General features: G+C 39.3%; 1 pseudogene; it reads left to right on the top strand.

The window, feature by feature from the left end:
* The first annotated feature begins 16517 nt into the window (after positions 1–16517).
* On the top strand, positions 16518–16881 carry LOC117038668 (non-histone chromosomal protein HMG-14-like; annotated as a pseudogene).
* Positions 16882–18464: the final 1583 nt, after the last annotated feature.

Genomic DNA, 18464 nt, shown 5'->3' with positions numbered 1-18464 from the left:
ATAAGAACTAAGGGGGAGGTATCACTCTACCTGACATCTAATCATACTACAAGGCTATAGTAACCATAAAAATAGACACATAGATTTTTATAGCATAAAGATAGACACACAGATCAATGGAACAGAATAGAGAGCCCAAAAATAAATCCATGGTTATTTAGTCTATGACAATGGAAGCAAGAATTTACATTGCGGTAAAGACAGTCTATGTAATAAATTGTGCCGGGGAAACTGGACAGATACATGCAAAAAAAAAAAAAAAATGAAACCGGACCACCTTCTTACACCATATACAATAATAAACTCAAAATGGATTAAAGACTTAACTGTAAGACCTGAAACCATAAAACTCCTAGAAGAAAACATAGGAAGTAAATTTGCAGGCATTATCCTTAATAATATTTTTACTGATATACCCCTTGGGCAAGGGAAGCAAAAGAAAAAATAAACATGTGGGACTACGTCAAACTAAAAAGTTTTTTCACAGTGAAGGAAACCATCAATATAACAAAAAACTTTCTACTGAATGGGAGAAGATATTTGCCAATGATATATATGATAAGGAGTTATTATCCAAAATTTATAAAAAACTCATACAACTCAACATCAAAAACAAAACCCAATTAAAAAATGGGTGGAGGACATGAAGAGACATTTCTCTAAAGAGGACATACAGTTGGCCAACAGACATATGAAAAGATGCTCAACATCACAAATCATTAGTGAAATACTAATAAAAACCACAATGAGATACCACCTCACTCCTCTCTGAATGGCTATCATCAATAAATCCACAAACCACAAGTGCTGGTGAGGATGTGGAGGAAAAGAAAACATTACACTGTTGGTGGGATTGCAAATTGGTGCAGCCAATATGGAAAACAATATGCAGGTTCTTCAAAAAATTAAAAATAGAACTACCTTATGACTCATCAATTCCACTCCTGGGTATTTATCAAAAGAAATCCAAAATACTAATGTGAAAAAAATATATGCACCCCCATGTTTACTGCAGTACTATTCACAATAGCCAAGATATGGAAAAAACTGAAGTGCCCATCAATAGATGATTGGATAAAGAAACTGTCGTAAAAATATACAATGGAGTATTATTTGGCCATAAAAAATAATGAAATCTTGCCATTTACAACAACGTGGATGGACATAGATAATATTATGCTATGTAAAATAAATCAGACTGAGGAAGACAAATACCATATGATCTCACTTATAAGTGGAATCTAAAGAACAGAATAAAAGTAAATGATTATAATGGGGCTGTTCTCCTTGGATAGACCACTGTAAAGAATTATACTAATCATTCTTTTTTCCTTCCAAGTTTTATGTATTTTAAAAGAATTATAACTCTAAAATACAATCATTATAAAGAAGTGTTTAAAATGCAGTTAAGCATTATGAAATAAAAACGTAACACCTGAAATGCCAGCATAGCAGAGATAGTGGATGGGGGGCGGGGGGTCCACACTGTGAGGGATATAAATGATAAACACCTAAGAAACAAAACAAAAAAACCTCATAGACACAGACAATAGTTTAGTGGTTACCAGAGGGTAAGGGGGGTGTGGGGTGGGAGATGAGGGTAAGGGGAATCAAATATATGGTGATGGAAGGAGAACTGACTCTTGGTGGTGAACACACAATGTAATTTATAGATGATGTAATACAGAATTGTACACCTGAAATCTATGTAATTTTATTAACAATTGTCACCCCAATAAATTAAAATAATAAATTAAAAAAAAAAAGCAAAAAAAAAAAGTAAATGAACACACAAAGCAGAAATAGATTCAGAGATATAGAGAAAAAACTGATGGTTGCCTCATGGGAGGGGGGTGGGGATTGGGGAGAAAGTGAAGGGATAAGAAAGTACAAATTGGTAGTCACAGTATAATCTCAGGGATATGAAATACAGTATGGGGAATATAATCAATAATGTCGTAAAGATTATGTAGGGTGCCAGGTGGGTACTGGAACTTATCAGGGGTATCACTTCATAGACTGTGTAGATTCCTGACCACTGCACTCTACACCTGAAGCTGAAGTAGAATAACATTGAATTTGAATGTCAAATACACACACACTCACACACACACACACACACACACACACACACACACACACACACTGGGGGTGCCAAACAAATGTATACACATGACTTGTATTCATCTTTTGTTATAGCTATATATTAAGTATTACAATTTTAATACAGTTTTTTTCTTTCTGAAAATGTATATACATTTTTGGCACCGTGTGTGTGTGTGTGTGTGTGTGTGTGTGTGTGTGTGTGTGTGTTCACGAGATGTAAGTTACAGCATAGGGAACATAGTCAAAGGTATTGTAACAGCTATATATGATGTCAGAGAGGTAGTAAATTGGGGGGGGTTATCACTTTGTGAAGGGTGTAAGTGTCTAACTATTATGTTGTTTTATACACCTGAAACTAAAGAAAAAAAGAGGTGCCCCTACAAAACTGACTGTGAAACACAGTGGGGATCCCAACGATTCAGGTGGGATGGAAGGGTACAGGAAACCCAGACATCCTCCTACATGGCTTGCGCAAAGACTCATTCACTTGCAGGCACTTACCCTGGGCTCTGGTGGAGGGACAATGACTCAGAAGGCATCAGAGACACAGGCGGAGAGACAAGGCAAGGATTAGAGGAACACTTGCCATTTTCCCTGTGTAGAATCCTCCTCCCATGCAGCCAGCAGATGGGCACCAACTTTCCTATATTGAGGCCTCCCCCACACCCATGGCCAAATCTGAATCTGACTTGGACTGATGAGCTCCACTCACTCCACCATAGTGACTCCCTGGGACCCTGCACAACCCACCTCATGCAACATCAGAGGCAATTTCTCGTGAGCAGCCAGCCGCACCTGCACTGCACTCTTTCTAGGACAACTCTCCTGGGTCCAAGATCCCCAGGTGAGTGGCAGCTAACCTCAATGTACACTGAGACTTTTGGTGAGTAGCTCCAGGCTCAGCACTGGCACCAAACCAGAATCTAACCTAGTGAGCACCTCTCGTCCTACCCTGGTGACTTCCTGCGACCCTGCCTCACCCAACTCGAGTATTGCAAGAGGCTTAATCAGCAGCTGAGTCTTACAAGAGCCTGCAGGCAGCACCAGGCCTCAGGGCAAACTGGGCTTTTGACAGAGTTACCCCAGGCCTGATACTGGTGTACTGGTGGCAGCCATCATCAGTTCGCAATGTGGCTTCTCCTACATGCCTCCTGGTCTAGCACAGGCAGTGACCAACAGTGGATCACTTTGTAGCTCTAACCTGGTAGTCCCCAGCTGGTCACAGGCAATGGCTGACATGGAGCTACAATAGAACCCCTCCCAAGAGAACACAGAGCAAACATACCTGGAAGTTGGCTTCACACCACAGCAGAGCACCACCTAATTAGCCCCACAATTGACACACCAAAAGATTGGTCTCAAGAGGTACCAGAGCCCACTGGGGCAAATCCTGCTTCAAGATGTAACCCCCTGCACAAGAACTCACCAATAGCAATCAAGCCTCAACTATAACAAAAGTGCACACACAATCCACACAAAGGACACTCCTAAAGCACCTGGTGCATGTGACCAGGGCACCACAGGACACCTACTACATAAGTCCGCCCAGCCAAGACTGGGAGACATAGCAGATGTATCTAATACATAGAAACAAACACAGAGAGGCAGCCAAAATGAGGAAACAAAGAAATATGTACCAATTGAAAGAACAGGAGAAAACTCCAGAAAAAGAACTAAACAAAATGGATGCAAGCAACATACCAGATAGAGAGTTCAAAACAATGATTATAAGGATACTCAATGAACTTAAAAGAAGAATAGATTAACTCAGTGAGAATTTCAACAAAGAGATAGTAAGCATAAAAAGGACATAGAAACTATAAAAAGAACCAGTTAGGAATGAGGAATACAATAACTGAAATGAAGAATGCACTAGAAGGAATCACCAGCAGATTAGATAAAGCAAAGGATCAAATCAGTGATTTGGAAGACAAGGTAGCAGAAAACTCCCAATTGAAACAGCAAAAAGAAAAAAATAATTAAAAAAAAACGAGAATAGTTTAAGAGACTTCTGGGAAAACATCAAGCCTAACACCATTTGCATCATAGAGGTACTAGTAGGAGAAGAGAGTGAGCAAGGAATTGAGGCCTATTTCAAGCAATAATGACAGAAAACTTTCTTAACCTGGTGAAGGAAATAGATATACAAGCCCAGGAAGCACAGAGTCCCAAACAAGACGAACCCAAACAGGCCCACACCAAGACACATTATAATAAAAATGGCAAAGTTTAATGACAAAGAGAGAATCTTGGAAGAAGCAAGAGAAAAACAGTTACATACAAGGGAGCTCCCTTAAGACTGTCAGCTGATTTCTCAATAGAAATTGCAGGCCAGAAGAGATTGGCACAAAATGTTCAAACTGATGAAAAGCAAGGACCTACAGCAAAGACTACTCTTCCCAGCAAGGCTTCCATTTAAAACTGTAGGAGAGATCAAGGGCTTCCCAGACAAGGATAAGCTAAAGGAGGTCATCACCACCAAACCAATATTAAAAAAAAAAAAAAAAAAAAAAAAAAAATGTTTAAAGGGAGTTGTTTAGGAAGAAGAAAGGGGAAGAGGGAATAACATAAAGATGAATAATTAAATGTCAATAACTATGTATTCATCAATAATCACTTTAAATGTAAATGGATTAAATGCTCCAATTAAAAGACTGGTAGCTGGATGGATAAGAAAATAAGACCCATACATATGTTGTCTACAAGAGATCCACTTCAGATCAAAATACACACAGAGACTGGAAGTAAAGAGATGGAAAAATATTTCATATGAATGAAAATTAAAAAAAAAAGCTTTGATAGCAATACTTACATCAAACAAAATAGACTTGAAAACAAAGGCTATAATAAAAGTCAAAGAGGGAGATTGAATAATGATAAAGGGATCAATCCAATAAGAGTATATAACCCTTGTAAACATTTATGCACCCATCATAAGAGCATCTAAATATATAAAGCAAATATTGACTGACATAAAGGGAGAGATTGACATTAATACATTTATTGTAAGGGACTTTAACACCTATTGACACCAATGAACAGATCTACCAGACAGAAGATCAATAAGGAAGCAGCGATCTTAAATAGCACATTAGATCAGATGAATTTAATTGGTATTTTTAGAATATTTCACCCAAAAGCAGCAGAATATACATTCTTTTCAAGGGCACATGTAACATTTTCCAAGATAGACCACATGCTAGGCCATAAAACAAGTCTCAATAATATTAGATTGAAATCATATCAAGTATCTTCTCTGATCACAATGGTATGAAACTAGAAATCATCACAAGAAAAAAACTGAAAAACACGCACATATGGAGGCTTAATAACATGGTACTAAATAATGAATGGATCAACAATTAGATCAAAGAAGAAATCAAAACATACCTTGAGACCAATAAAAATGAAAACAAAGTCTATGGGACACAGTGAAGTAGTCCTAAGAGGGAAGTTCATAGCAATGCAGGCTTACCTAAAGAAACAAGAAAAATCTCAAATCAACAGTCTAGCTTTACACCTCAGGGAAATGGAAAAAGATAGCAAAGAAAGTCCAAAGTGAGTACAAGGAAGGAAATAATAAAGATCAGAGAAGAAATAAACAAAATAGAGACTGAGAAAACAATACAAAAGATCAATGAAACCAAGAGCTGGTTCTTTGAAAAGATAAACAAAACTGATAAAACTTTAACTAAACTCATCAAGAAAAAAAGAGCACCCAAATAAATAGATTCAGAAATGAAAGAGAAGTGACAACTGACACCACATAAATACAAAGGATTATGAGAAAATATTATGAACAATATATGCCAACAAGTTGAACAACATGGAAGAAATGGATAAATTTCTAGAAACATACAACCTTCCAAAACTGAATCAAGAAGAAATAGAAAATCTGAATGGACTGATTACTACTAATGCAATTGATTCAGTAATAAAAAAAAAAACTCTAACAAACTAAAGTCCTGGGCCAGATGGCTTCACAGGTAAATTTTACCAAACATTCAAAAAAAAAAATTAATACCAATTCTTTCAAACTATTCCAAAAAATTCAAGAGGAGGAATGGCTCCCAAGCTCTTTTACAATGGGCCACCATTCCCCACCATTCCAAAACCAGACAAAGACATTGCCAAAAAATAAAATTATAGGCCAACATCACTGATGAACATAGATGCCAAAAATCATCGACAAAATACTAGCAAATCGAATTCAGCAATACATTAAAAAGATCATGCACCATGATCAAGTGGGATTTATTCCTAAGATGCAAGTTTGGTTCAATATCCACAAATCAATTAATGTGAGACACCACATAAAATGAAATATAAAAATCATATCAATAGATGCAGAAAAAGCATTTGACAAAATCCAGCATCCATTTATGATAAAAACTCTCTATTTCTCAAAATGGGAATAGAGAAAACATACCACAGCATAGAAAAGACCTTATGCCACAAATACACAGCTAACATCATACTCAACAGGGAAAAGCTAAAAGCATTTTTCTTAAGGTCAGGAACAATATAAGGATACCCACTTTCACCACTTTTATTCAACATAGTATTAGACGTACTAGCCATAGCAATCAAACAAGAAAAAAAAGTCATTTAAATTAGAAAGGAAGAAGTAAAACTGTCATTATTTGCAGATGACATGATACTACATATAGAAAACCCAAAAGATTCCACCAAAAAACTATTGCAAGAATAAATCCCACGTGTATTAAAGTGCTAAACAAACACAAAAAAAAGTTTATAAAAGATTTAGAAACAAATATGCACAAATATTTTAAAAATCAAGTGGTGAAGGAGGATTTACTAAGCAAGAAAGGAAACCTTGGAAGAGAAAGTAAGTGACTGGCAGATTTGAGTACACAACAACTAAGTTAATGTTGCCTTAAACAAATTAAAAGACTAATAATTGCAGGCTGAGAGAAAATTATTTACTATAGATGTAGTGTGCAAATGGTTAATACCCATGTTGCGTAAACTTATCTTACAAATCAGTAAGGAAAAAGGTAATTAGGAAATGGGTAATGATCAAACAGGCAATTCACAGAAGAACAAGTAAATGGGGTCACTAAATATGAAAATGTGTTTAACTTCACTCATAATCAAGAAAATGAATTTAAAAGAAGACACTAGTTCTCATTTGTTTCATTATGGCCATATTCTAAGTCTGCTTTTTCCACTTAACATAGGCTCAGATTAATAAAATTGAGTGTATAGCACCTTAAAATCTTCCTATGGATTAATAAAATTGGGTCTATAGCACATTAAAACCTTTCTATGGATGTGTAATTTACTTTATGATTCCCTGTGTGACTGAAATTTGAATTTCTTTCTACTTCACTCTTCTATGCTCTGCTGCTGTGAGCTTCCCGATGACATATCCTCAGACTAATCTTTCCTAGAGGATATGGGTAGGCAAAAGGGAAAGCACATGGACATTGTGATGCAGAAGGACAAACCCAGTCCCAGGGGCCTGCATGGATGGAACCACCACCTGCATCCCAGCCCCCACCCTGGAGCTGAGAAGTCTTGTCTGTCCCTCCCTGGACCATCAGGGTCTTCTTATTCTTTTATAATTATTTTTAATCATTTTGTAATATATACAAATATTAAATCATTATGTTGTACACCTGAAATTAATATAATGTTACATGTCAATTCTATCGCAAGAAAAATTATTTCAAATCTGTACGTATTGTTGACCCATTTATCTATTAGGGTGTTGCTTTTTTTCTTGCTTATTTTTTATTGACTTTCAAGAATTCCTTTTATAATTTATCATTTGCCATTTTATGTGGTTTAATCTATCAAACTTCTGCTTTATTTGTTCTAGTATTGTTGCCAGGCTTAGGAAGTGCTTCTTCATTCAACGACTATGGAAACAGCTGCCTAAATTTTATCTTGATGTCTCACCGGCCACTTTGGAGAAGAAATCACCAAGTTCATTCAGAGCAGCCCTTCCTGCCCTCCCAAGGCTAGGACCTAGAAGTGGCACTGGGGGTGCTGGAAGCATTAGCGATATCTCTTACACATAGTGCTTGGTAATTTAAAAATATATATTGTTTTTACATTTTAACGTAGTAATGGAGCTGCTTCAAAATTGTTATATACAATTGGCCTTGCCTAAACATCCCTTTCATAGTTGTCCCATTCTGTACTTCTAGAGGTTTTTTTAAACCAAGAAGAAAACTTCACTTTTCTTCTTCTCCAGTTTCATCTTGTTAGGGACCACTGACTTCAGAGAATATGACAGAGTGCTATATCTGGAATATTCCCCCTGTAACCCCAACAATCTCAGTATTAACTACAAAGGAAAGGAAGTTCAATTCAAAAGTTCTAAGTAAATGGAAGGACATGTTGCTTCTGGCCCCTGGCAAAGCTTTCTCCAGGAAAAGAACAGTATCTTCAGCCCCTTCAGGTAGTTCCCCTACTCAGAGCACCAGGAGTGTTTGGCAGATGGCTGAAATCTATCATCAAGGAAATAAAAGGGGGTTTTGAAACAAGGCCATGTTTTTGTTTTGTTTTGTTTTGTTTTGTTTTTTTCAATGAGGGCAAAAATGTGAAACCTGCAAAAGACCTATTCATGGAATTAATTCCCAGAAGCTGCAAACATTGAACTGACATGGCCAAAAGGAGGGTCAGATAAAAGGAAGAGACATTTGAGAAACATCCAGAACAAAGTAAGAAGGGAATTTAAAGGGGAAAGAAAGAAAATAGAGGAAAGGAGACCACACAGAGTGAATAACCAAGGGTAGAACAGAAGGAAGTTTGCCAGTATCAAAAAGAACTGAAACAGGAACTTGAGATAAATTCAAGAGTATTATTTTAACTTGTCAAAATCTAAGTAAACTACAAATGCAGGATCCTGTATGTTCTTAAACCACAGCAGAAATATTACACAAAAGAGGGAAGGAAGCCTGCATCTACAACTGTCCAGCTGGCTGCCTCTGACTACAGATGTCCCACTAAGCTCTGCATCCATCATCCATCTCCCATCTCTAGGCTCATAGTTTTTTCCCAGGGGCGATATTTGCATACAGAACCACACCGCCTGCTCATGGCTGGCTGCTCTGGGATGAAGTTCCCTGGCCAGGCAGAGCCATCAGCTGCTCTCTGCAGGAATGTTAGAGATGAACAAACAGGGGCTTGGAGCTCCGATTTACGGCAGTGCCAAGAGGTGAGGTTTCAAGTGCTGCAGCCAGCCAGCCAGCCAGCCAGCAGGAGCCTGGAGTTGGCCCGGCTCTGTCACTTCCAAGGATTGACCTCTTCTTCCTTCAGTCCTCAAGTCCCCCACTAGCCTCTCAACAAATTCCCCTTCCCTCAATAAATTCCCTTCCCCTTCTCTCTGGGGAGAAAGCTATGCCTTCCCAATTTATTCCCTTCTGCCAATTTACTCCCTTCACAGCATAAATGCCCATGGAAATGGCCAGAAGGTATAAACACAGAGAAACATCTAGTCCTGTCCCAAGACAGGCCCATGCCCTCTTCCCACAGACCTGCTTTGCACCTGCCATTTGGACAGTTTCTCCTTCTTCAGACTTCTAGGACCATGGCCAAGCCTAGTCCAAAGTCTGTTGATGGCTCACCATGCCTGGCTCCCTAGCAGTGATGGGCTAGAGTCTCTGCTCCCACACCCAGCTGTTTATTAGCAAGTGGGAAGATTTCTGCTGCTCAGAGACTAGGGGACTCCCAGATGAACCGATGTAGGCACCTGAGGTGTCCCCTGTAGATTAGCCAAAGAGTCAGTAAGTTCCTCCTAAAATCTTCTCACTCCAGAAACCCGCTGAGGACCACCTCCCCTGCCAGACTCCTCCTCTGCCCCACAGGAGGAGAGAATCAAAGACAGGAAACAGCTAATTGACTAATTAATTCAACAGGTGTTTCCTGAGCACCTACTGCATGCCAGGCCCTGTTCTAGAATTGGGAGACGACAACAGGGAACAGACTCATGCAGCCTATCTTGTTATGGAACAGACATTCTACAAGGTCAAGGTTGGTAAATTCAGGAATCAATAAATAAGACCATTTCAGGCAGGCATACAGACCACAGGAAATAAGATGAGATGAAAAGGGAAACAGCCTGAGCAAACAGTGGGTTCTTTTGGCTCAGGCAATGGGGGAGGCATCTCTGAAGGGGGATCCAGGGGTGGTCACACAAAGGACAGGGAGGGATAGGGGGTAGTTGGGGTCAGCAGGACACTGGGGACCCTCGTGAGGAGAGGGCTGTGGGGAAACATTGAAGGGTTCTAAGCAAGGAGTGGGCTAACTGATAGATGGTTTAAAAGGTTCCATTGTCTGTTGAGTGGAGAATGGACAATGGAGGACAGGCAGATGTGGGGAGAGGATGAGAAAGTGATGGGTGGGTATGGATTTTGGAGACACTGCTGACAGGGAACAGTGAAGGAAACAGAGGACTCCAAGATGTCTTTTCTTGGGGCCATTTTCTGAGATTGGGAAGAATAAAGGAGGAGCAGACTTGGGGTGGCGGGAACAAGGAGATCTGTTTTGGCCAGTGCTTTGGATTGAATTGTGTCCCAAAATGCATATGATGAAGGCTTACCCCGCAATGTGATGATATTTGAAGATGGGACCTTTGGGAGATGATTAGGTTTAGAAGAGATCATGAGGGTGGGGCCCCCATGGTGGGATTAGTGTCCTTATAAGATGAGATTAACACTCAATAACTTTCTCTCCTCCATGTGAGGACACAATGAAAGATTGCTGTCTACAAACCAGGAACTGGGCTCTCAGCAGGAACTTAATCTGCCACTACCTTGATCTTAGACTTCCAGCCTCCAGAACTGAGGAATCAATGTCTGTTAAGTTAAACCATCCAGTCTGTGATATTTTGTTAGAGCAGCCCAAGCAAACTAAGGCAGCCAGTTTACATTCAAGAAGCCATCTTGGCCCAGGCATGTCTGTACAGGTAAGACATTCCTATTGCCAGTGTAAGCTCCATACTTGGTGACCACAGGACCTGGACATTTGGGCAGAGGCCCAATTTTAGATGTGCTGTTTGTCATCAGACTTCAAATGCCCATCTTCAGTTCAGAACCACAATCACCCATAGGCTCACACAGAGCCCTTGGTGCTCCCCAGAAAGATCATGCAGAAAATCTGACTTCATGACTGCATTAACTCCATGCTTGTCCCTTGATGTTGAGGCCCAGCACGTTCTGGTGGGCATCTGGGAAGACAACTAAGCAAGGACCACTGAGCACATACAGTCATTCACATCTACACCCATTTCATATTTCTAATTGTAAACTCACATTTTAAAAAACATTTCATTTCGAGACAAAGTTAGACTTAAAGAAGAGTTGAAAAACCAGTGCAGAGAGTTCCTATGCACACTTCACGCAGCCTCCCCTCCTCTTAACATCTCCCACAATCGTGGTGCATTTACCAAAACTAACACATGATCATAGCCACTATTACATGGACTGCAGGCTTTATTTGGATTTTACCAGTTTCCCATGAGTGTCTCTTTTATGTTCCAGGATTTATGTTCTGGGATCCCACATTGCATTTTGTTATCTCAACTCCATAGTCTGCTCCAGTCTCTGACTGTTCCTCAACCTTTCCTTGCCTTTCATGATGCTTTAGAAGAGTACTGCTCTCTTAGTCAGGAATGTCCCTCCATTTGGTTCCGTCCGATAATTTGCCATGATTGGACTGAAGTTATGCATCTTTGGCAATTCTGTAGCAAGACCACCTCTACAATCTGAGGTGCCCTTCTGGTGTATCCTCTCAGAAGATACTCATGACACTGTGTCTTAGAATTGTGATGTTAACCTTGATCCCTGGCTAATGTGGTGCTGGCCTGGACTCTCTACTGTAAACTTACTATTGTCCTCTCTGTAATTACTAAATATTTTAGGGGAGATATTTTGAGACTCTGTAGATATCCTGTTTCTACTTAAACTTTTACCCACTAATTTTAATATTCATCAGTAGATCTTGCCTGGGGCACTTATTACTGCAGTTTTCTAGTCATGATCTTTTTGCCTTGTTCTTTCTACATTTATTAATTGGAACTTATCTGTAAGGAGGAAATTAACTCACTTTTCAACATCAATAATTAAGCCACACTCATGTTGATAGAGCCTAGGAGAGGAGGAAGAGCAAAGCTTGCAAGGACAAAGGGTAGCCCGAGTCACTTTTTAACTTAGCCTTTCTGACCTCCTGTTGCCTTTGACCCCCACCCCCACTCTGTCTATGAGTAATCTCTGCTGCTGAGTGGTCAGCAGTCTTCGTGTGGATTCTGCGTGTGCTTCAGTACACACAGCCGGACCTGCTTCCTTCTTTCGTCTCCAAGATATCCTACACTTGTGAGGAAACCTCTCTCTCAGAGACTCCTCTCACTTACAATCAAGAATGTTGCCAGTGACTCTCCCCCTCCACAAACACACATGTACATGTACCCACACTTACACACACACACACACACAAACACACATAGATACGCATACACACATCCATAAACATACCTTGTACATGTTCTGATTACAGGTGTTGAATCACTGTTTTTGAAAGGCAAGCAATAAAAGAAGACAACAATAGCTTAGGTTTTTCTATATCTCAGTTAATTCTTAGAACTTTAAAGGCAGATTCTATTATTATCCCTCTTTACAGACAAGGAAACTATAGCTTCTGCAGCCCAATGTCACACATCTAGTGAGTGGCAAGTCTGGGAACCAAATCCAGGCCTTTTGACCCAAGGCCCACGTCCTGCTCTGCAAATTAATCCTGGAGTTGGTTTGGTCAAAAGTTGTCCAATTCTGTGTGGGCAGATCAGCACCCACTCTCTATCCCCCTCACCTCTCCTTCCACCCAGAAAAGTTGTCAGCTTCACACAGTCACCAACAGTAACTGAGGCCGCCTGTTCCTTACAGCTTCACCAGCACTGGCAGGTATTCACATCTCTTGTGTTGTCAGCCTGATGGGGCTTTAAAGATCTTAGTGTTATTTTCATGCATGTTAAATTTGTATAAATTCACACTTAATTTGCACCAAATATCAAAGTTTTATATTTCTTAGCAATTTAGATATCTGCTCTTGTCTTTTCATAAGAACTTGCAGCACAAGGGTTACCTCTCGCAGGCCTGGGGCTAATACCTGCTTCTGCCATTCCTTAGGGTGACCTTGGTGGGAGGGTTGATTATACTCTCCAAACTTCCAGTTCCTTATCTCTAAAGTATGGAAGACACAGTACTTACTTCAAAACCTTGTTCTGAGGAGAATACAGATTAAACCATTAAGGGGGGTGGACACCTCAAATAGTGAAAGTTGACTATCATTATTGCCCATTATTTTCAGGGGGTGTTTATCTTTTTTTCTTACTGGTTTGTAAAACCTCTTCATATACGTAGGATATTAACTTTGTGATATAAGCATTTAGTTATTCTGGTTGATTATTGGCTTATTCACTTTTTTGTGGTGATTATTCCTAAACTTAACATCTGAAATTTTATTAGATAAATATAGTAATGTTTTCTTTTATGGTTTCTGACTATAGTGTTATGCTTATAAAGGCCAGCACTGTTTTATATTTATTAAAAGAGTCACCTAATCTTTTTTTCTAGTATGGTATTTTAATGTCTTTATTTATTTTCACACTTAATCAACCTGGAATTTATTTTGATGGAAAGCATGATGTAAAGTATCCAACTTTAATTCTCTTGCAAATGGTAAGCCTGTTTACCTAACACCACTTTTTATTATCACCCCATTATTTTAAAATATTACTTTCTATCACATGATAGTGACAAGAAAAAAAAATTCTGAGATGCCCTAAATTGAATTATAGCAGGCTAGAGTGTGGAAGGAAGAGACAAGGGAGGTTAAGCAGCTAACATCTGCAGGGCAAAACTAACAAAATACTGCTTACATTTCTGAATGTATGTTGGAACTTTAAATTAACTTTCAGGTGGCTATTTCCATGATTATCTAAAGGGAACAGTCAGGCACTCCCACCTACTAGGGACCTCCACTTCTTGTTTACACATGAACTTTCTTGACAGTTGCCTACCACCAATACAAAGGAGCAAACACTACATCCTTTATGGACTATATACGTATCCCAGAGTTAGCCCCACTTCACCTTCTCCCACCCTTTTTATCTACAGCCCGTGTAAATTCTTTCAAAACAGCTTACATATTTCTTCCCCAAGCTATTTTCATAAAAGCACCTGTCAACAGCCTGAGCCAACGAATAGGGGTTCTGAGGGCTCCCAGTTGTGGTGGCCTGCTGGGGCAGCACTGGGTCTCAGAAGACAGCTGCCATGCAGGTAGGCACCAGGACCCTGTGATGAGCTCAGTATCCTGGTATGTATGAGACACAAGAGCTCTGGGGACACAGGAACCCTATGCCCTCCACTCTAGCCAGGGAGACATTGGAACAGGGTGGCCACACTTTCAGTAGCAATGACCTGTGGTGGACAGAAAAATGAGCCTATTTGACCCCCAGACCCTTCCTTTTTCTTGCTTGTTTTCATTTCTCTAACTATTAGACCCAACTGCACCAAAGCTCTGGCTGGCTCCTTTTCGAGACTCTCATCTACTCTGCACATTTCATTGTCCCATAGTAGGGATAGGCTTGTCCTCTTCTCTGGTGACTACTCGGGTGTCCATAATGCAGGCTCAGAGCTTCCAATATCTTCCCACTAGTCATATGGCAGGTTTGGACAGGTGTCCTCAAAATTGCTACCCTGCACAAAACTCAAAAATAAAAAAACAAATGTCTCAAAAAAATGGACAAAGATTTGAACAGATATTTCACCAAAGAAGGTATAGGGATGGAAATACAAGGTCTGCCAATTAAATTCGCGAACTTGCCAAGGTGTGCTTATATTGGTAGCATTATACAAACAGCTCAGTAAAGTTTCATAACCTTGGTATATTAGTGTCTCATAGATGTGTTCGTGTCGACGTGTGGCAGTGTCTTGCTGAGTGGCGTTCATTATTGTCGTTGCATGTTTTTGTCCACTGTCGCGAGAATGTCTGCACTTGAATTAGAGCAATGAGCGAACATTAAATTTCTTGTTAAACTTGGCAAGAGAGGAAGTTAAATCAAGGATATGTCAGTCCAAGTTTATGGGGATAGTGCCATGAAGAAAATGGCAGTGTACGAATGGATTAACTGTTTTTCTGAAGGGAGAGAACGTGTCACTGACGAAGAGAGGTCGGGATGAGCAAAACTGACAAAAACATTGCAAAAATTCATCGAATTGTGCATCAAAATCTTTGGCTGACTGTGAGAAGCAAAGCAGACCAAGTAAACATTGGTAGAGAAACAATTAGGAAAATCTTAACTGAAAATCTTGGCATGAGAAAGGTGTGTGCAAAAAAATGGTCCCAAAGGAGCTTACCAATGAACAAAAGCAAAGGAGAGTCGAAGTTTACCAAGACCTTTCGGTTTTGGGCTGTTATCACTGGTGATGAAACATGGGTGTACCAATACGACCCTGAAACAAAGCGTCAAAGTGCGCGATGGAAGCCAGCCAATTTTCCATCACCAAAAAAGTTCTGTCAGTCCAAATCAAGAGTCAAAATGATGTTGCTAATGTTTTTTGATATCAGAGGGATTATTCATTATGAATTTGTACCAACTGGAGTTTACTATTTGGAAATGCTGAAAAGGATGCGTGAAAAAGTTAGACGAACTGAACTTTTCGCCAATTCATGGCTCTTGCATGTTGACAATGCACCAGCTCACACGGCACTGTCTGTGAGGGAGTTTTTAGCCAGTAAACAAATAATTGTATTGGAACACCCACCCTACTCACCTGGTCTGGCCACCAATGACTTCTTTCTTTACTCGAAGATAAAGGAACTATTGAAAGGAAGACATTTGGATGACATTCAGGCCATCAAGGATAATATGACAACAGCTCTGATGGCTATTCCAGAAAAAGAGTTCCAAAATTGATTTGAAGTGTGGACTAGGTGCTGGCAACAGTGCATAGCTTTCTAAGGGGAGTACTTCAAGATGACCATAGGGATATTCAGCAGTGAGGTAGGTAGCACTTTCTCTAGGATGAATTCGCGAACTTAATTGTCATACCTTATAATTCTTGAAATTAGGTAGCTTTAGTCCTCCAACTTCATTCTTTTTTAAAGTTGTTTTGACTATTGTAGTTCTTTTACGTTTCCATATGAATTAGACCCAACTAGTCAATTTCTATGAAAAAGCCTGCTGGGAATTTGATTGAGATTGCATTGAATCTATAGATCAATTTGGGTACAAATGACACCGTAACAGTTTTAGTCTTCCAGCCAATGAACAAAGAATCACTCTCCGGCAGGCATCTGTAGCTCAGGCAGTGGAAGCAGCAGCAGCTGCCAAGCAGCCCAGCTTCTGAAAGGTTCTGGGTACAAACCCATCCCCCCCCCCCACAATGCCCAAAAGAAAGGTCAACTCTATAGAGGGGAAATCAAAGGAGGAGCCCAAGAGGCAGTCAACAAGGTTGTCAGCTAAACCTGCTCCTGCAAAAGTGGAAACAAAGCCAAAAAGGCAGCAGAAAAGGGTAAATCTGCAGGCAAAAAATGCAAACAAAAGGGAAAAGGGGAGCAAAGGGAAAACAGGCCAAAGTGGCTAACCAAGAAACTAAAGATTTACCTGCAGAAAACAGAGAAACTAAAAATAAGGAGAGTCTAGTCTCTGATAAAGCAGGAGAGAAAGAAGTCAAGTTGATTAATATCATATATCTTGTCTTATCAATGGTCCCTGTCTCCCTTGTACAATCCAGAGCAATTTTGTAAATGCAAGGTTTTTAGTAGCTCTAGAAACATTCTTAAGAAGGAGGGAATTCCACCTCATCCAATTTTACAAGTGTAAATGCTTTTCTTAAAGAGGTGAAATCACTTGCTGGTTGTTTATTTTTTGGTACAACAATAAAATAGTGAGATACTGAATATAGGAGGCTTTGATTGTCTTGGGTGCCAGACTAACATTCCATAGGTGAGGATAGTTTTTATATCCTATAATACAAAGCATACTAATGGCAATTTGGAGTCAGTCGTGCATTTAATATGTCTTAAACAATTTCAGTTATTCTTATTCCCGTGTTTTTGGTAGAATTGTTTCCTACACAACACCACTCCTTAATCTTGGCTCTCCCTGTCAGGATTTTGTGCACTCTAACATCTTTGGTCATGGTAGTTCAGTTTTCCTAGTAACTTTGTTAATGTGCTGTGAAAAATTGAAAATTTGATTATGTAGTGTATATCATATTAAATTGAGAATTAGAGGGACTTTGATGTAAAAACATATTAGAAGATATTGGTACTTAGTATTCTATTAAGAAAAATTAGCCTCCAAATTTTAAGCTGGAAAGTCACTGGAATAACTGTTTAGAAAAGAATCACAACTACATGACTTTTTCAGTTTTGGGTATGTACATTAAGAATTGTGTACAAACTGAAATGTTTCTGTACTAATCCTCAAAACAACCAATAAAATCTCGATTATGGAAGAAAAAATATCTCTCTATTTAAGTATCCTTTGATTTCTCTAAATATGTTTTGTAGTTTATAGGCTACAGGTCTCATAGATTTATCCCTAAATTTAACATTTTTGTTCTACTATAAATGGTGTTGATTTTTTTATTTCAATTTCTGACTGTTGCTAGTACAGAGAAATTGATTTTTGTATATTGATCTTGTATACTGCAATCTTGATAAATGCACTTATTAATTCTAGCAGCTCTTTTGTAGACTGCATTGGATTTTCCACATAGGCAACAATGTCATCTGAAAATAAAGATGGTTTTACTTTTTTTTCCCTATCTTGACACATTTTGTTTCTTATTCTTGCTTTATTGAACTGAATAGAACCTCCAGTACAATGTTGAATAGAAGTGGTGAAAGTCTTATTGCTGATCTTAAGAAAGCATTTAGCATTTCACCATTAAATACGATGCTAGCTGTAGGCTTTTTCATAGACACATTTTATCAGGTTGAGGCAGTTCCTTTTTTTCCTAATTTTCTAAGATTACTTTTTATCAGAATAAATGGGGGGATTACATCATAAAAATGGCATGAAGTGAGTCTCTTGAAATCTCCCCTGAAATTTACAACAAATTGAACAACTTTAATTCCACAAAGGACTCTCTGTGCAGCAGCCAGGCAGACTAAGAGGCATGCAATTGAAATCATCTAAAGATGAGCAAATTCGGTGAGTGGGGGAGGAAGGAAGCAAGAAGTTTGAGGACAGGGGCCGCAGGGGCATAGGACGCAGACCAGAGCTGGGAGCTCCAAGCTCACTGCATTCCAGAATTATTGCAGTGGCAAGAGGGAAGAACTCAGACTGGCCCACAGTCCCATCTGAGGATCAGCATAAAACA

This window comes from Rhinolophus ferrumequinum, chromosome 19 (assembly GCF_004115265.2).
Source record: "Rhinolophus ferrumequinum isolate MPI-CBG mRhiFer1 chromosome 19, mRhiFer1_v1.p, whole genome shotgun sequence".
Taxonomy (NCBI): Eukaryota; Metazoa; Chordata; class Mammalia; order Chiroptera; family Rhinolophidae; genus Rhinolophus; species Rhinolophus ferrumequinum.
The sequence above is the reverse complement of the archived record's forward strand: the minus strand, read 5'-3'. Positions and strand labels throughout refer to the sequence as shown.